The 21,633-nt window shown below is 35.4% G+C and overlaps 1 protein-coding gene across 2 annotated transcripts in view; it reads left to right on the forward strand.

Moving 5' to 3' along the window:
- Positions 1-21,633, forward strand: part of hipk2 (homeodomain interacting protein kinase 2) — a 97,581-nt gene that overhangs the window by 1,337 nt on the left and 74,611 nt on the right. The gene's annotated exons all lie outside the window — the stretch shown is intronic.

The raw sequence follows: 21,633 nt of genomic DNA on the forward strand, positions 1-21,633 counted from the left end.
TGTATGCAATAAAAGATGAAATGAAAGTGAATGGTTACTGAGATTGACATCTTTCCAGCCACACAGGTTTGGAATGACGTGAGCCGGGTGTGTAAATGATGACAGGTTTCAGATGATCTATTTCTTTATGGCTGTCTTGAAACCAAATGCTGAATATTTAGACTGCATACTTGGGCATCACAGGTGCATATGCAGCTTTTCGGAGCACTAGATGTGCCTTCAGTGCTTAAAAATGTAGGTAGCTCATTAGGTTTTCAGACACAGCCTTAGTTGTGGTTGAGTTTGATTTCAGATTGAGATTGAATCATATTCCTGTTGGGTTTAGTTCATAATTTGGACGAAGATGAAGCATTTCATGTGCCCCAAAAATGCAAGAGGTGCCATGCCACCCTTAACTTTTTCACATTTTTTAATATTTCTGATTAGTTACACATGCTCCCTCTGCTGGTGATAGCAACTCGCACCCTTTTTTTGTTTTTAATTCAATGTTTTTAAGATTATTTGCACAAAATGAATATGCAATACTTTTTAAATGTTTTAATGTTCAACCTAAAGTACTTGGGAATCATGCAAACTTTTACTCTTAGATAATTGGCTGATTTTACTTCACACGTCCATGGATGCTGCAGATTAATGTGTGCAATTCATCTTGTGGCACTGTAACATTTGAAGACCCTTAAGGGTAACCTTATGGGACATCTGAAGACCCTTGAGACTTGGTTTAGCCTTCATGTTACTTTAGAGGTTTGCTTTGGCTGTTCTTTTCCTCTGCGTCTCCTATGGGAACGTTCACCGTGATCCCAAACAAAACCAAGTGAGCATATTTATGAAACAACATGTGGGACTTTTCATTTGGAAGTAGTTAATGAAGTAGAGATAACATTGTTCTGGTGGTTTCTCTTTCTCTGCTCTTGCTTATTATAGATGGGTGTGCTCAGAATGGAAATGTAGGGCAGCATCACACATTGCCTTAACTGTCTAAATGTCTTGTGTGATATTTATGAATGTAATTATGTAGTTTTTAAACTTCAGATGGCTGGTTATGCAGAAATGTCATTCTTTTGCTGTTTATCTCTCTTTGTTTCACTTGTAGAGTTGTTTTCTTTGAGTTACAAAAGCTGGAAATTCTAATATGGTGATATTGTATCATTAACTTACGAATGCCTTTTTGTAGTTTGAGCAGCCAGTCCAATGTAATGCCAATCTGTGAGTGTATGTGAACAGGCATTAAAACTAGATTAAATGTCTGGTCATGCTTGTTTAGCATTTATTTACGGACTCCTCTGCTCGTCTCATGGCTGTCAGATGCATGTATTGAATTTGTGTCACTAAGGCACATGCGCGCTGTGTTGAGCTCTTTTCAAAAGCAGGAGTAAAAGACCTTTCAGTTTGTGAATAAATATCTGTTGCTGCTCCAGTTTAGGGTACAGACTGTCCGTGGAGACGTTTGTAATGCCAGTCCATAGTGAGAGCTCTTTGTTGTTGCCTTTTCCCCTGCACTGATGTGTCTTTGTGGAGCGCTGTGGTGCAGGCCCAAAGCTCTGGCTCAGTCCCATACGGAAGAGTAATCTGGGGCCAGAGGAGCCTTGGCTCCTGGCCTCGTAACCCACACTGACATGTTGATAAATGTCTGATGTGAGGACCAGGACAACCTGTCTCTACGGCAGAAGGAGGCAAAAGTTTAGCTTTGGAAAGACACCTTGAGTCAGACCTGGGTCTTTCTGATTATTGTTTTTTCTCTTTATATTTAGGGGTCATGTGTGGTGATTATTAATATTATTTGCAGTATGCTTGATCTTTGAAAGAATAGTTTAATGAAAATGAAAATTCTCTCATTATTTATTCGAACTGTTGCAAAACTTTTTTTTTCTGCTGGAAATTCAGCTTTGCCATCACAGGAATAAATTCTATTTTAAAGTCTAATATTTTAGTGATAATTTATATTTTATAGTTTAATGGTCTATATATATATATATATATATATATATATATCTATATATAAAACTTATAACTTTAGAATGGTAGTCTATAAACAGAAACTGTTCTCTTCTAAAAGGACCTAAAATAATGGTATATGGTATGTATGACTTATGACCATATGACCAATCTTTTAAAGAAGTAGTATAATGTTTTTTTTTTTTTGTTTAGTTTTTGTTTTGCCTTTAGATGATTTATTTCTATTGTTTTTGCTTTTCAGACCTTTGGAAACTGTCTTGGTTCCCCTGAGTTTGAGTTCACGCCACCATCTCCACTTGACGACTGCCTGCGTCATAAATTTCATAAAGCAACTGTTCCAACATGTCTTTCTGTTTTGGTGTGTTTGATAGATTGTCCCTAACTGATCTTAACCCATGCCTAAGGTCCAGGGTCATTGTCAGTTGAGAATTGCAGGAAAATCTATACGTTTGGAGGTCGTTACCCCTGAGTGAGTTTACATTGTTGCGCTCCTCGATCAAGAGGAAGTGCTTCTTTGCGAGGACACTGAAGCATTGTGACACCGGTCTCTGTTTGGCTGATGGACAAATGCCTGGTTCTCATAGCCATCCACGTTTGAAAACCACAATGGCTGTCCAGGTCATTGGTCACTCTAGAAATAGTGTTTTCCATTGCATTATCCTCACTGAAGTCCTCACAGGACTTTTTGCCTCGCCATGGGTCAATGAATGAACTGCAGTCTTACTGAATGTGATTATGCTGTCCACATCTTGTGCTCCTTTGAAGCCTGAGGGACATTTGAGCTCTCAGAACCTCAATGGGGAAATGGCTCACAGGTGTGCCCTGGTGCCCAAGGGAACAGAATTGTGGGATATGGGGGTTGGTTAGTTAATGGGGTCTGTCCTACTGACAGAAACCAAAAATGTAGGGGAAAATGGGGCTTTGTGTTACTGACCAGGGTGAGCTCATTCATTTTATGTTGGTATTTATTTTTCATGTAAAGTGTACCAGTTTTGCATGTTTGGATAGAAACTGAAATGTACAATATGAATGCACTGACAGCATCTAAGATGTGTACACTTCATGTATTATAAACTGATGTTTGGATGGTACCACCGCTAGTGTACAAGTTCAATAATCCAACACAATCTCATAATGTGTCTCCCATTATCAATAAATGACTGTCTCAGAACAACATTGTTAATGGCAAACTTATTTAGAAATGAAATCCAGATAGGAGTAATAAAAGTAAAGTCATTTGCATTCTGTGTATGGCTCTAATCATCTTCAAAGCTCCACAAGTATGAAATATATAAACACAGTGGATGTTTGGATATAGCATGTTTTTCTCATTAACTGATTTATGTGGGTGCTTGTCACAGTGACGTTGACCTCTAGAAGTCTCACAGAATGAAACTGTCAAATTAAGTAAATGGTGTTAAATGTGATGGCCTTAAATGTTTCAGTCATCTCTTTTATTATAAATACAATAAAAACAAACTCTGAATCCTATTAATTCAATATTCTATAAATCTCAGAGGATTCGTAAACCTCTGTATGTCTTTGAAGTTGTTCATTTGTAAAAGCTGGAGCAGAGAATTTAAGAAAAATATATTGAATTTTTCGGAGCTTTAAAAGTGTTAATATATATTTAACTGTAATTTTTAATATGATTAGTGAATATTAAACCATAATACTAATATCATAACCATTCTTCATTCTTCTTTATAAGTGTTGTTTTAGTATTATTTATATACTATTAATATTTTTATTAGAGAAATTTATTAATATTTTGAATTTATTTTAGATTTTCAGTTTTCATTTTACTTTTAGTTGATTATTAGATTTGATTTTAGTTTTGTTTAGTAGAGTACCATGAGCTTGATGGCACTGATCTGGAACAATTTTTATACTTCAGTATAAGTACAAAGAAATACATTTTAATGAATTTTGTGTTTCTTCAGGTATATAATTCCACCTGTACTAATAGTAGAAAAAGATAAACAAAATTAGGTTTAATAACTTATGATTGTACTTAATTACTTATTTTGTTTTTTAGTTATTACTTTGGTTTTAGATGTCTATATAAAAGCCCATTTATTTTGAAACAGCTATCTTTAGTTTATATCATGCTTAATATTTTCCTTATGTATTACAAATGGTTTTTTTGCATAATATATAGCTGCCTTTATTATTAATATTTTTTTTATATATATCTTTTTTGTCTTTTTTTTCCCACTGTTACTACTTGCAAAGGGATCTTCACTATTTTTGTCTTAAAGTTCTCTGTACGTCTCCTCTCGGGGCACCACAGCACATGACCTGCAGGCTGCATTATGGGATTTTATTATTTCCTAATTAGCCTGTTTGCTGTTTTTAATGTATCTCCCAGTTTAAATGACTAATTTGCAGTTATCGTTCTGTGAAAGTTTTGGCATGACTGGCAAACAATTCATACCCTGTAAGGTTTCAGGGAGAGATATGCCAGCGACGTTAGCTTGAGAGCTCTCGCCACATGCGAGATACGCTGGTGTAGGTGAGTTCAGCATTGATTCGCAGCCATGCAGAAACACAGAAGGATCCAGCTGCAAGCCTCTCTGTTTGTTCCGTGGTGCAGGCGTCAGATATGATGCAGTACCAAGGGCATTTTCAGACAATGCTTGAGTGTCATACCTTTCTACACCCACACTTATCCCGTAGCACTGATGCATTCAGGGATACATGGCGTGTTTACAAAAGGTTTGCATTTAGTTGCCAGGCTGTGTCACCATATGGTCACTTTGTGAGGTAAATAAGAGCAGTGAAAATGCAAAGGGAAACCAGTGGATATGACAAGGAAATCAAGTCAATTTTGTTTCAAAATATCACAAATGGGCTTGTTTCGACTCACTCTTCCAAGTCTGGTGGATGTGCTTTTTATTTTTCTCTTTAAGGGTGGGGGTCCAACTAGCATGTTTCCTTTGATCAGATATGAGAGGATCAGTTCACGCTGAGGTCTCTCCCGGCTGCATTCTTCCACCAACAAAGGGAAATGAAAGGGGGGCTTTTTTCACAGCCACTGGATTTGCAGGGCTGTAATCACATGGCAATTACTCCTTCATGAAGGGCACCATTCATTTTGCCTTCACACCTATGGTTACTGGCACCAGGGATCATATCACCAGCCACTGACTGATGGAATACAGCTACTTTTGTGCAATGTAATTATGCTTATGCGTTTATCTCAGGGCATCAGTTATGGTTGATGGCATGGGTATCTTTGGTTTTTAGCCAACATATTTAACTTGAGCTGTACATACTCTGAAACATTTGGAGTAGAAACAGTTTTCACTCAGAAATTGCTAGTACATTTCTTAAGCGATTGGCGAATGGCAAGTTACACACTGAATTACCCCTTGTGCTGTGCTGAGCTGAAAAAGTCAAAATGAGCTGCTTTTTAAAAATGCAAATACAAAATCTGTACTAATTGTAAGAAAACAAGTCGTAAGAAAAGTTTTTGTAGGCCAGTCATTTTTGCCCTGGGAACACCACAAGTGTATCATGGTGGAAAAAAATTACAAAAAAACTAGCAAAATTATTGATTGATCGTTGTAAGCAAAGTCAGCAGGTTTTAATCCAAAATGGTAACATTAACTAGCATTTTTTGGGTAAAGGAAAATCCTCTCTGGGCCAAAATGACCAGAAAACCTGAAATATTGTTCTCTTGTAAAATTCTTTAGTACTCCAGTAATCTTTGTTTTATTTACAGCTTTTGAGAAATCATTTTTATAGTGTACTTGGAGATAAAACGTGCTGAATGTGGGTTACTGTGCATGAGCATAGTACATGGATGAAACCGAGGGTTAAATTGGCATACAATGCATTCATTGGTCTTTCAGCAGTTCTCCCCCTCCCTGTTCTGCCCATGCCATGCCAGCGTGCTGAAAGCACATTGTTTATGCCCTATATAATCCTATTGTTGTCGAGAAACCCCCATGACTTGGGCCATTTGGCATGGCGAGGCCCGGCCTGCTTTATTGGGGTTAATGTAGTCTAAACTTGATGTGACAGACAGATTAGCTTTGCCTACAAATATCTTATAGTTGGAAACCAACATAACTGAACACAGTAGTTTAAAACACCCATGTTTCATTTGTTTCATTTACCTTTATTCATTTATTAGGGTTGGTATAGAGCGTTTGCCACTCTTCTACATGGAAACTTAAGGGGCGTGCACACACAGACTGTGATTTGTAGTGTGAAAATGAATGGAAGTCATTTATTATAAAAGATGTTTGGTGATGTGACAGAGTTGAGCAGAGTTTAACATTATGCAAATGAGCATAATGCCGCAGCTACCAATGGGAGTGCAGACAGTAATGCTTACATGATCAGCCTGCTTGACACTAGGGCTGCACCATGGTTTATTTTTGATTATTTTTTATTTTAATTTATATTTTTTAAATATTTTTTATTTTATTTTAATAATTTATGTATTCATCAGTACCTGTTAATATTCAGTATTTATCAGCTGATAAATACCTTTCTTTTATTAATACGACTTTTTATAAGTTTTTAAAAGGAATATTTGCACTGCACATAATAATGTGTAAATTTAAATATTGTAAATTTGCTTTGTATGTATGCATGTGTGGGGTGTATATATATATATATATATATATATATATATATATATATATATATATATATATATATATATATATATATATATATATATATATATATATATATATATAAGAAATAAGACCTCAAAGTTTTCTTTTTTTTCTTTTTTCTTTTTTTTTCTTTTTTTTTTTTTAAATTCAAATATAAACTCATGTCCCAGTCACACAGAAGAACAGCCTTGAGAGAGATATTGTCAATAAGTCTCTTAAAAATGGTCACTTCCCACCCTCTCATTTTCATGTTTTATGCCTCATGTTCTGAAAGCGGCAGACAGTGCTGCAGGTAAAACTCTACACACACACACACACACACACACACACACACACACACACACACACACACAGAGTCATTGTGGGGTTTGGCCGCCCAGCCCGACTGTGGTCTCTTCACAGATGGCTGCAGGTAGCGTGACACGTTTGGCTGATAACCAAAGGACTTCAAAGCCCCAGACAGCCAGAACAGAGCTGAGAGAGTCTGCCCCACTTTTTGATGTGTGCCTGGAGAAGAAAGAAAGGGACACTGGTGCTCCGACAGGCCAGAGCGCTCTTAAGAGCCGGAGAAGAGCAGCCCCATTGCCCCTTAATGAGCTCTGCTCGAAAACCCATCATGTTCACACACAGGTCCTCTTTGTCAAAAATATTTGATCAGTTAACGGTAGACTCTAGTTAACCAAGCAAAGCTCTGATTGGCAACTTTTTAAAACTAATTTGGACTTTTAAGTCACATTTTTTTCTAGTTTTTCCTCTTTAATTTGAAGTTCTTTTTGAATTTGAGGCACTGTGAAGGTTGTAAGGGACAGTCTTAAAAGATAGTTCACCCGGAAATAAAAATTCTGTCATCATCTACTCTGATTCATGTCATTCCGAACCTGTATGATTTTCTTTTTTTCTGTGCAACACAAAAGAAGATTTTTTTTTTTTTTTTTTTTTTTTTAAGTATCTTTTTTTTCCATGCAGTGAAAGTCAATGGGATCCAAAAGTCTGTTGGAAAAACAGTTGAAACATTTGTCTCTCTCTCTCTCTCTCTCTCTTTTGGCATTTCACGATGCATTTTTGGCATTTTCTTTTTTTTTTATACAGTAAATATTTTATAGTGTCATATTCAAACATTTTAGTAAGATTTACTTGGATGTAATTTTTTCATTGATCGATGAAAATAACATTTTAATTGATTAAAAAACAAATATTTAGATTTATTTATTCATTTAGTATGATATAATAATTTTTTTCAAAAGTTTAGGTCCAGTAAGGTTTTATTAATGTTTTTCTAGAAAGTCTCTTATGCTTATCAAGGCAGTATTTATTTGTTCAAAAATACAGTAAAAACAGTAACATCCCTATTTAAAATTACTTTTATATTTTAGAATGTATTTTTTATTATTATTATTATTATTATTTTCAGTGTTGAAAACAGTTATTCTGCTTGATATTTTGTGGAAATCATTACATTCTTTGATAAATATAAAGTTCAAAAGGACAGAATTTGTAATTTTATACATATTTAGGGCTCAAGCCTGGAGGGCGAAGAGCCCTATTGTTTTCCTTAGGATTATTTTTAGGGCTCAAGCCTCTATTGTTTTCCTTAGGATTATTTTTTATTATTATTATTATTATTATTATTATTATTATTATTATTATTATTATTTTTTTCCAACGTCTCGGGGGCTTTTGGGGCCCTTAACATACTCGAAAACTCTTGAAAATTGGCACACACATTGGAACCTGCGGCCATTAGGGCCGGGCAGAGACTGATACACGGGCGTGGCACAGGGGCTCTACAGCGCCCCCTGGAATATGGAGGGCCATATATCATACATACTTGCACGTAGACGTATGAAACTCGGTACACATATAGATCTCATCAAGCCAAACAACTTTCGTACTGCATGTCATAGGCTCCGCCCAACAGGAAGTTGGCTATTTAGGGTTTAGTATTCTTATTTTTCGTCAAAGTTGTGGGGGCTTTTGGGGCCCTTAACCTGCTCAAAAACTCTTGAAAATTTGCACACACCTTAGAATCTGTGGCCATTAGGAGGCTGCAGAGGCTGAGACCCGGGCGTGGCACAGGGGCTCTACGGCGCCCCCTGGAACACAGTCAGAAATGTTGATGTATAGTTCAAACATACTTGCACGTATTCATATGAAACTCAGTACACATATAGATCTCATTGGGCCGAACAACTTTCGTATTGCATGTCATAGGCTCCGCCCAACAGGAAGTCAGCTATTTAGAGCTATGTAAAAAGTGCATGCTCTGGAATTTGATATACTTGTCATAGGTTTTTTACCCGATTGCCACCAAACTTGGTCAACATGATCTCAAGACATTGGGGATGCAAAATTGCCAGGGGATTTTTGATATCTCGAATGGTTTGCTTGTGGCGAGGCGTTGAAATTATGGCGAGAAATGAGAAACAGGAAGTGTCTAATAACATCCACATACATTTCCTGATTTTAATTAAACTTCATCAATTGGTTCGTTGTATGATGCCGATCGCATATATGTGACTATTAGGAGTCAAAATTATAGCGCCACCAACTGGCAGCAGGAAGTGTGTCATTTTCAAAATGCTTTGAATTCAGCATCTTATTTTTACTCAATTTGCTTCAAACTTCATCAGAATAATGACGAAACACGGCCCATGTAAAACTGTTGAGGGGGATATTGATATCTAATATAGTGTTGCCATGGCAACATGTCAAACTGGAATATTTTTCTGTATAATATATTCTGATTTTGAGGCAGATAACATGCTTAGAATTTCATGAAACTCAAAACACATATCAGTATTAATGATAGCTAGGCACTGGCAAAAGCTCCTAAAAGGGCGTGGAGGAGGCACTCTATAGCGCCACCTTTTGTCAAAAGTGGGGGGCTTAGTTTTAGCTACAGACACCAAACTCGGTACATATATTGTTCTTATTAAGACGGACAACTTTCTAATTTACAGTCATTAGCTACGACCAACAGGAAGTCGGCTATTTTGATTTGAATATGGTTTTTTGGCTCTGTGTGAGGAATTTATGTGTGCTGAGACTTTCATTGTCTGAGAGAAAATGCGCCTCTACAGGAGCAATTCCCGGGACTGAGAGGGAGGAGTCTCGCTTAGTTTCACTTTTAAATCGTTTAAAAATACAACTAAATAAATCAATTTAATTCACACTGACAAGCTAAACCAACATATCTTATTATTAGCGGGTCAGGGCTTATTAATAATTGATGTCTGGCGACAGAGAACAGAGAGATAGACGAGAGATATGTCACCGCTACGAACAGCGCCCGCAGTCTCAACGAGCTCACAACAAACGAGTTTATTCTTGTTTAAGACCTTTTAAAAATAAAATATTACGGCGATTGCACACAATCCGCAAATTAGAACACACCAAGAGCTAAATTCAGATGTTTGTGAGCTGTTAACATGTTAAAATGAAATATTTGCTGCAGCCTGTCTGACAGCGCGAGACGTCTGAACACTTGAAGGGAAAAAAAAAAAGTGTACATACAGAAACTACAGCCTTTTACATTAAAACACAGCGGCGAATCAACAAAAAACAATTAGAAGAACATATTATAGAGATGAAAATGAGTGTTTATGAGTGCTTGTGAGATTTTCTTTGTCTAAGGGCTGAACATCACATCGATTGCTCTGCGCTCCAGAACACGGTGATGGTTTTTTTTTTTTTCGGCGAGAACGGACAAATAAATACACATTTAATTCACACTGACAAGCTGAACCAACATATGTTATTATTACCGGCTCAGATCTCATTAATAATTGATGTCTGGCCAGAACAGTGAGAAAGACCAGAGAGAAATCACCGCTGCATCAGCGCGTGCAGTCTCACGAGCTCACAATAAAAGCATTTTTATAGTTTTAAGAGCTTTTAAAAATAAAATATTACCGCGAATGCACACAATCCACCCATTAGAACACAACAAGAGCTAAATTCAGGTATTTGTGAGCTGTTTGATTGTGAAAATTGAAAGACTATTTGACAGCGCGAGACTGTCTAAGGGCAGAATAACATCGATCTCTCGAGCTCCAGAGGACGCTGATTCTGGCAAGAACGAACAAATCAAGAACAAGGTTATTTCAAAATACATAATAGCTTGGCGAATATAAACGAAAACAGTCACGTGAACATAAACAGTTGAGAAATAAATCTGAAGTGTATCATGATACTGGATTTGAATATTAAAGTGACTGCATTTACCAGCTGCTTTCTGTCTTTAATTTTAATCTATAAAAAAACAGAAAATCATTCGTCTTGGCTGTTTTTTTTTTGTATGTATTCATGTATTTATTATTATTATTATTATTATTATTTATTTTTTTTATTTTTTTTGCTCTAACAAGAATTAATCTATATTTAATTAAATTAAATTTCTGCATCTAAACACCTATAAACCTAAAACATGCTCTATTAAACTATTGTTAGCAATTTCTTTATCGTCCAGTTTAACTGGTGTACACACTTTTATTTTCATAATAAATTTGTTTTTTTTTTAGATAATAGACAGTTACAGTGGTCTATAATAAATATTAAGAGGTTTTGTTCAAGCTGCTTAAAAGTGTTTGAAGTAGGCTCATTTTTTTTAAATGTAAATCCTAAAAAAAAACAAAACAAAAAAACAAACAAAAAAAAAAAAAAAAAAAACTGGGAAACAGCCATATTTACGAAAAGGTGCTTAACCTATAGAAAAATAAAACTATGAATTAAATTAGTGTTTAATTTTTAGTAATGACCATTTTTGTTGTCATAAAATCCTTCTTCTTTACAATACAGAATAACGATTGTCAATAGTAAATATTATGAAAACAATAACTGTTGTATTTTTCATCATTATATAGTTTATGTATTATAATTGTAAAAACAAAACAAATTTAGCAACTCACATAGTAATCATTCAACACTGCTTAAAAATGTAAGTTGAAAATTAAACTCATGATTAAGCATGAAATAAGATACAGAATCAGTGATTTCGATTTTAATGTGGGTATATTATCAGTAAACTAATCATTAAATATTTATAATCAATCAAAAAATATTCCTTGATTTCATAATGTTGTTCAAAAATGAAGGGCACAATGCTAATGTTGTCCACTCGATGGCGCCACAGGACAGCAAATACTTCAAGATCTGTTCAAAGACTTGAAAATGTTTCATTTATGTAAATAAATAAAAAATGCATATACATTCATTATTTTTTCATAAACTTTAATAAAGACCAATATAGTAATTATGCAAAAACTATCATCTCCGAAATACCATTACGTTTTTATCTTATTTTAATAGTATTGACAACATATTTCTCAAGTTATCACGCATTACTGAAAAAGTGAAGAAGGGACACTATATTTGTTATCTATTTTCATGTTGTGCGTATAATAATTTACTTGAAAAGAGACACGTCCATTGTTTAACTGCATCATCATCTACACAAACCATTGTGCTTGGACCCCTTATGATCACCTGGACTTAAACCACATTGTTTCAGTTACCTTCTGTGTCTTTGGCCACAACGCTTCAGTGACAGGAATGTGAAATAGCAAACAGGGGAACAAATAAAAGGCATGACTTTATTTGCATCCAGCTAGCCAACTCTATTACAGGTGTTCCACAGCCAAGACTCTTATTAGAATAGAAAATAGCAAGGGTTCGAATAAATAGTTTATTAATCATTTAATTTCACTTTCTTAATGAATATTGTTCTGTGTATGTGATTTCAAAGTCTTGATGCTTCGGATTAACCCGTTAATTGCCGTATCCCTTAAAACCTGAGTGCCAGAGGATTACTGTAAATGCATGTGCCCGCTGGGCACAGTTTACCTGATGCCACCGGGGGGGGTGGCGTTTGCGCTGATGGCTTGAGCCCGCCATCGCTGCTTGCAGCTATATTTAGGGCTCAAGCCTTTTTTTTTTTTTTTTTTTTTTTTTTCTCTTTTTTTTTCCAAAATTTTCGGGGGCTTTTGGGACCCTTAACATGCTTAAAAAGTCTTGAAAATTTGCACACACCTCGGAATCTGCGGCCATTAGGGCCGGGCAGAGACTGGTACACGGGCGTGGCACAGGGGCTCTACAGCGCCCCCTGGAATATTGAGGGCCATATATCATCCATACTTGCATGTATACATATGAAACTCGGTACACATGTAGATCTCATCAAACCAAACAACTTTCGTACTGCATGTCATAAGCTCCGCCCAACAGGAAGTTGGCTATTTAGGGTTTTGTGAAAAACACATGCTCTGGAATTTGATATACTCCTCTGAGGAACTCTACCCGTTCGCCACAAAACTCGGTGAACATGATCTCAAGACATTGGGGATGCTAAATTGCGAAGATATTTTTGATATCTCGAACGGTTTGTCCGTGGCGAGGCGTTGAAATTATGGCGAGAAATGAGTAACAGGAAATGTCTAATAACATTCACATACATTAACTGATTTAGATCAAACTTCATCGGTTTGTTCGATGTATGATGCCGATCGCATATATGTGACTATTAGGAGTCAAAGTTACAGCGCCACCAACTGGCAGCAGGAAGTGTGTCATTTTCAAAATGCTTTGAATTCAGCATCTTATTTTTACTCGATTTGCTTCAAACTTCATCAGAATAATGATAAAACACGGCCGATGTAGATCTGTTGTGGGGATATTGATATCTAACATAGTGTTGCCATGGCAACACTTCAAACTTGAATATTCTTTTCTGGGGATTTTGAGGCAGATAACATGCTCAGAATTACATAAAACTCAGAACACATATCAGTATTAATGATAGCTAGACACTGGCAAAAGCTTATGAAGGGGCGTGGAGGAGGCACTCTATAGCGCCACCTTTTGTCAAAAGTGGGGGGGTTAGTTTGAGCTACAGACACCAAACTCGGTACATAAATTGTTCTTATCAAGACGGACAACTTTCTCATTTACAGTCATCAGCTACGACCAACAGGAAGTCGGTTATATTGATTTGAATATGGATTTTTGGAAAAATATAGCTGTGAATTAATGCATACTGCTCAGAGCAGAATTACAGTATACACACCAAACTTTGTCTACATGATGCCAAAACATTGAGGAACTTAAATTGCGAATGGATTTTGGATAGCTTGAACGGTTTCGCTGTAGTGATTTATTGAAATAACAGTAAAAAAGTAAACATAAATTGTCTTATATTTCTTAAAGTGCAGCTTCCAAACACTTCAAAAATTTTTATATATAGAGGACAAGTCATTCTCAGCAAATATGCATAGTTTCACGACTTTACAATTCTCTATGGATAATAGAAAATTAAAAAACTGTCAGTCATCTGATATCACTCTGAGGGCGCTCTCTCTGTGTGAGAAAAAGGAGGGGGCTGAGTCACTCTGATGGCTCTGCCATTGCCCTTTGAAGAATGTGTGTGTGTTGAGAGTATGTGTGTGACAGAGAAAGAGAAAGAGAGAGAGAGAGAGAGAGAGAGAGAGAGAGAGAGATATCAAGCTATCCAGAGAGAGAGAGACAGAGAGAGACTCAAAACACTTCATCTCTTAATCATCAAAAAAAAAATCAATTTAAAGTATATTGTTTATGTTGTTTGCTAATGGGTTTTTTTTTTTTTTTTTTTTCTAATAGGTGCATAGTTTTCACTGTTTAAAACTAAATATAGATTAATCGTTTTTGATGTTACAAAGGTTATTTAGGTGGGATTTTTTTTCCAAAAAAATCAGAAAAAAAATCAAATGTAAATAACAGCATAGTCTTCACTGTTTAAAACTAAATATAGATTAATCATTTTTGATGTTACAAAGGTTATTTAGTCAGAAGCAGTGAGCACTTGTATTTTTCTTTGACAGCATTAGATTTATTATTAGTTTGCTTTCACTTTAAGAACCAATCACGGGTTTAATATACACATGCCTTTTCTTTCTGAACTGTTAACATTTAAGAAATATGCCTAACTGACTGTGTTTATTAGGATATTCCCCAAAAAACGCGCATTTAGATGTTATTATGTATTTATTGATCCATGCACAAAAAAGCGGAAGATAGCTCAGTTTAGTATTCGCGCGTGCGGCTGTCTGTGTGCGTGCACTCGCTTCAGATGTGTGCGGTGAAAACTCACACAGCGCTCGACTGTTCCGCGAACAATCCCGAGCGTTTTATATGCTCACCTTGTGCCTTATACCGAGTCCTAATCGGTGAGTTTGAACGAGAATGCAGCCGTTGACGGACATTATGTGAAAATGTAGACAGTGTCAAATAAGCTGCCTATTTATATAACAGGATATCGATATTGTACGTGTGCTATCGATGCATCGATCGATCCATATCGATGAATCAATACACCCCTAATATATCAAATGTAAATAACTGCATAGTCTTCGCTGTTTAAAACTAAATATAGATTAATCGTTTTTGATTTTACAAAGGTTATTTAGGTGTTTTTTTTTTTAGGTGCTATCGATGCATCGATCCATATCGATGAATCAATACACCCCTAATATATATATATATATATATATATATATATATATATATATATATATATATATATATATATATATATACATATATATAATGCATAGGTTTATAATAATAATAATAATAATAAATTTCAAACTCATTTAAATACTGACCTATTACATCCTGTGACATGACATGTATCTGAATTTTACACAAACTCGTGATGTAACAGTAAAACAGTTCAGCTCACAGATGAAGACTAAGCTGTAATGCCGGCAAAAATATTTCACAAATGCTTATAGATCAATAAAATCATTAAACATGCTATGCACGGCTTGCATCATTATTAGGCACTTGATATTCTGATGATATTTTCCAAGCACATTTTTCCAATTCCACATCCCATCAGTCTTAATAACTACTATACATTTGGTATTTGATCATTTATGAGTGATATATAATTGTCCATTATTGCTGGAAGTGAAAAACTGCTTATATTCAGGAGTGCTGAATTATTAGGCATGTTTTCTTTTACTGATAAATTTAGCCAAAAAAATAACATACTGTTCTGCAGATGTTATAACATATCACATGAAAGTAATTATTTTTTGTAGAGAGGTTTTTGAATTTTCCTTATGGTAAGATGGATATATTGTAGAGTTTTTTTTTTTTTTTTCAGTGAAAGTAATGTGTAAACAGCATCATGTAATATTTTTTATGATGGTTAGTTGAATATTTGTCTATTTTAGTTTCCTTAAAGTTACTCTTAAAAAGCTCATTTTTATTCCATCTTCTATTCTGAAAAGTCTTAATTCTTAATTCTTTTGCAGTTAACTTGTGTCTTTTCTCCACCTGTCAATTTCTGTATTGCAATAGTTTTGAATAATTCTCATGGGGATTTAATAATTTTTGACTTTTCAGTCTGAGTTACAACTCTTTTTTGGCTCATTTCATCTGTAAAAAAAAAGAATTGCCTAATAATTCTGCACACCTGAATATAAGGAGTTTTTCTCTTCCAGCCTTCAGGGACAATTATATATCACTCATAAATGATTGAATACAAAATTAATGGTAGTTATTAAGATTGATGTCGTTGGGAATTGGTAAAATATGCTTGGGAAAAAAAAATCAGAATATCAACATGCCTAATAATTGTGCACACAGTGTAAATCAATAAAGGTTTTAGTAACACTTTATAATAAGGTGTAATTTGTAAACATTAGTAAATGAACATGGACAATATATTTTCACAGAATTTATAAATTTTTGTTGATGTTAGTTCACAGTGCATTAACTGATGTTAACAGATAAAACTTTTAACTTTTAATTTAAGTTTTTAATATTAACAGACATTAAGACATGCTATATAATTATTGTGCATGTTAATTAATATAGTTCATTTTAATAACTGAAACCTTATTAAAAGTGTTACTAAAGTTTTATATATTGTTCTGTGTGTGTGTGTGTCTTTCATAGTCTTGATGGTTTGGATTAACCCTTTATTTGCTGAATCCTTAAAACCAGACTGCCATAGAGTTACTGTAAATGCATGTGCCCGCTGGGGCACAATTTTCCTGATGTTAATATATCCTAGCTGAATAAAATATTTTATTTTAAATATTTGTAAAATTGTTTAATTACAGTTCAAATGTATTGACGTAATCAGATAAGCCCGGTAATTTTGTTAGATAGAGAACATGAAAGATGCACTTTGGGCCACTGGTGTGTGACGTAGGCTCTAGATTTCACTGTATACGCTCTCTCTGAACTGACCTGTCATTAACACACACACTCCAGATAACAGCAGAGAGCGAAAGGGAGGCTGATGATAGATGCGGTGTCCTCCATCCTCTCCATCCTCTCCTCTGCGAGGGTGCTTCTAGCAGGGCCGATTTCTTGGAGGTTAATAATTGAAAGGGTGCTGGTGGGTTGTTGGCAGGGTGTAGCTGTGCGTAGGCTGTAACCTTTGTGTGTGTGAGAAACCCTTCCCTCTTTCAAGATCAGTGACACATGTGGGCCTGCCCTCCTCTCTGCGTATCCCATGACTGGTCAGGGCAGCTCGACGCTTCCAGAGCCTAAAAAAATTGCTTTCTCCTTTCGTGCTCCACCTCCAAGAAAGGCCAAGTGCCGACCTTTTTGCTATGAAAGCATGGCCTTTGCCGGATTGTTGTTTCACCTCGCAAATTTTATGACTGTGAACAAGACATAACAAGAGCATGAGGGAGAACGAGGTCGTGATGGATGGAAGCTGATACATCTGGGTGAATACTGAGCGTCAACACTGGGACTCTTTCCCTTGTGGGCTCTGGATCCTGTTTATTTTAGGCTGGACACCCTCTTTCATGTGTCTTGAAAGTCCGTGTTGCCTTTGGTGTCACGGTCTGGCTGACTGATTAGAGGCTTCTCTCTTTGATGAGTACGACACCAGAATGTCTCAATCCGTGAATCCCTTTGGGATGGTGCTGCGGGGACGTTATAACCTCTAACTCGGCTCAGAGACAAGACAAGTCCCGTCAATAATGTATATGTTCCCTTTCTACTTTCAGTAAGAATGTGAGTCACATGTTGTGGTGTGTATATAAAAGTGAGTTCCTTTCATGTTTAAAGAGACCTTAAGGGGCCAGAGCGCTTAGAATTCAGAAAATGTGAAAAAACACAAGAAAAAAGTGAGCTACAGTGTATGTATGTGTGTGTGTATATATATTTAAAATTATATATATATATATATATATATATATATATATATATATAGATATATATATATATATATATATATATATATATATATATATTTTATTTTATATATATTTATTTTTTTTAAAATGCGCTTTCCCCCTGTTTTTATATTAATTAATTATTTTTTACCCTGATATATTGGTAATGTATCAGTTATCAGCTGGTATTAGAAATATTAAAATCTATTGTAAATATTTAATGTTAAATAGTGCATGCTCGTTTCCCCTATTTATTTAGATTATCTTGTTCATCATGTAACACTCAGCATTAATCTTTGAAAACACTTACAGTATAATTTAATAGCACTGTTAAATGTAATCTTAGTAAATCACAGAATGAAAATCTATTGTTTATACTGTACATTATAATTTTATGATCACTAAATTCACTTGGAGAATAAAAAATGACTGATTCATTTTTTAGGGTTTTTTTAAAATTCATTTAGACAAAACATTATAGAATTTTCAGCTTTATCAGCCAGTGTTATTGTAGTATTATTAATTTATTTATATGATAGCCAATAGTATTTATTAATATTTTGAATGGACTTTTATTTCTGTTATCGTTTTTAAAAAATTATATTTCTATAAATATTTATTATTTTTTTGTGTGTGTGTTTTAGCTTTAGTAATTTTAGTACATTTCTAATTTCTGGTTAAGTTTCTGATCTAATATTTATATTTTATTTATTGCTACTTAATTGAATTTACCAAAAGTTTTAGTTAGCAATAACAACACTGTTATTAGCTTATTAGTATTTTATTATAGGGGAATAAATTCACCACGAGCAGCCTGTTAAACATCGGCTCCTTTTGTGTCCTGCACAAGAAAGAAAGTCACAGGTTTGGAATGACATGAGGGTGAGTAAATGATGACAGAATGTTCATTTTTGGGTGAACTGTTGCTTTAAGGTGTGTGTTTTTTGTGAGGGGCAGCTTGGCACTGTGGCCTAAAATGTCTCATGTGGCTGACACTGCTAAGGCCATGTGCCTGAACTCTGTTGCATTTGAGAAGGGAGGATACGTACATAAACACACACACACACACACACACAATAGTCTCATGCTGAAGAGAAAGCAGGGAACGGGTGGGTTGAATGCTTATCACAATCAGACACATGGACAGTGTATATGTGTGTGTTTGTGTTTGTCAGACCTTTGCTGCTCTCCGCCAGCCAGCCAGCGCTCAAAACCAGCATGTTTTGGAAACAGCTCTGTGGCTTGCCATTGGCTGCCAGGGAGACCTGATCGTGTCTGACTGGTTCCTTAGCACTTCAGTATGATCTGATCCTGAGAGACGCCCCTGCTCAGATATTTTTTAATGTGTGTTTGGTAATGTGTGTCTCATTACCACACATGTCACCATGTGTTTGTCCAAGCATGAGACAAATGACAGAGCCATCATAGATATACGTATTAGCATAATGGATTCCACAGCACTGCAGGGCCTCCCAAATAATGTATGCAAAGAGCCACGCAAGGAAGATATGACACAAAACATTACTGTGTGGTCTGTCTTGGGTCTTTGTGTCATTAAGTATCCCTTATTTATTTTCACCAATGAAATGTGGGTTTCATAGACAATGGTTTGGCCTAAAAGAGCATAACCTTTATGTTTTAAAAGCTTTCCGTCCATCCACTCTCCAAACCACTTATCCTCTGTAGAGTTGTATGAAGCTGGTATTGTACTTATCTGTGTCCGTCCAAACTTGTATGTGTGCCAGAACAATTTATGTATGGCTTTTTTTCTGAATGCTAATGAAATCATGTTGGATTTTCCCATAATTAAAGCTGATTGGTCAGCTGGCTTTGTGTGTTGTTAGTGACTGTTTTTTATTGACTAAGGATCTAGTACCATAATGCAGTTTTGAATTAGAGAAGTTTTGGTCCCAAATGTCTTAAATGTCTAAAAGCTTTCTTCACCAGGTCATAACCCTTCTCAGTGGTGATTCCTCATGGGTGACTGCTTAACAGATTTATACTTTGTAATAATAATAATAATAATAATAATATATATATATTTTTTTACATTTTTTTTTTTTCATTTTTTGGATTATTTGGTAAAAGTGCAATAATTAATTTTACTGATTTTAATACTTGTAATACTTCTTAATAACAGGAACATTCCAGCAAATGTAACCTTATAATATTCTTACAAAAAAAAACTGAAAAAGTAATTAAGAGATGCTATTTAAAAAAAAAAAAACTATTATGATTTATGTCTTAACTGGAATAATTAAATAAATTTGCAGGACCAAAAAGTTCCCTTGAAGAATTGCCCATATGTATGCGTATTTACTCAGCTCTTTTGATGGTAATTAAAGAAAAACATGTAAAAGCCATTAAAATGTTATAGCTTTTATCATTTAATCTGTCTTCATATAAAGGTCATAAAGGAAATAAAAAATTACAGTCCATGTATAAACTCATGCATCATCTTATAGCCAAAATCAATTAATTGGCCTAAACACACTCTGATGGAGTCATGGATTACATTATTTTTAAACTTATTGTTGTGTGTGTGTGTGTGTGTTTAAGTGTCCCTGTTTGTTCTTTTGTTCTGTCCAGGCCTGTAATTTCATTCTTGCCTCCCCAGAAAATGTCAGCCCATTCAGTAATCTGATTACTCGTAGTTTATGGTTTTTGCTGAAGTATTAATATGTTGTATATGTTGTTCACTTATCACTACCGTCAGTGGCTGGCAGGACTCCAGGCTTTGTTTATGGAGCTCTCAGCACTGCTACAGAATATCATTTGTGACTCAAAAGTCAACATGAATCTGGGTTCACAAGCCTTTTAACTTCTTTAATATGATGTATGATGAATGAAAAAAGACGTAGAACAGGACTTGTGATTTGAATGGCAGGGTTGAAAAAATAACTTTACCTTTTGAAAAGGAAAGTTATAAGTTATTTTGATGAAAAATCGAACGGACTGGAAAATGTATTTTGTTATTATGTAATGTTTTCCATAATATGATCCCTTAGTTTTAGTCCCTATTTGTGCTGTAGGGCTACAGAGGTCGACCACACACACACACACACACACACACACACACACACACACACACACACTCTTGCTCCCTGAACTGTGATATATTTGCAGGAAGAAGAGCTGGCCTGTGAGGACTTTGGCATATTAGCCGTGTCTGTTTATCTCTGGTATTCTCCAGAACTGTCATTTGTGTAAAGATTATACTTGACGGAAAACACAGCGAATGACAGATGTTCAGAATTCCAGAGAATCACACTAAAAATGACGCTAAAGAGGAAATGCTTTGACAAACTGATGCTTTTTGTTTAAGGAACACACAATGCAAATGATAACACTGGAATTCAAATTAAGCTTCTTTTGTTAATTTTGAGGCTGCTTTTAACTTGGTTAAGAACAGTTGTTTTATCAGGGTAGAGGATCACTTTAGTCATTGGGCCGCCACATTTATCCGTGCTTTGAGCACCACAACTGCAGGATGTGCTCTGCATGTGTGTGTGTTGTCTGCATTCGGTGTGTGAATCTTGTTTCATCTGTGCCTGGCTTGGCTCTGTGGTTAGACTCTGGCATGTTGCTCAGGTCTTGTTCTTTTGAAGTGCCAACAGTGCAGCAAAAACCTGCAAAGCATACTTTCACAAGTACCCCGGCACACATACACACCGCGACAGACAATGAAATAGCTCATGGTTTGTTATTGTAACACAGAGATTCCAATCAAGAGTGGCAAATAAAATAAAACAAACCTTTAATCAACATAATTAAAGCATGATACGTCTTCCTTGTGGCGGGGTGAAGGACAATGAGATCCCCCGCTAGTGGGAGGCTGCAGGGGTGTATTGATATTGTGTTACTGTAAT

This window comes from Cyprinus carpio, chromosome A18 (assembly GCF_018340385.1).
Source record: "Cyprinus carpio isolate SPL01 chromosome A18, ASM1834038v1, whole genome shotgun sequence".
NCBI lineage: Eukaryota > Metazoa > Chordata > Actinopteri > Cypriniformes > Cyprinidae > Cyprinus > Cyprinus carpio.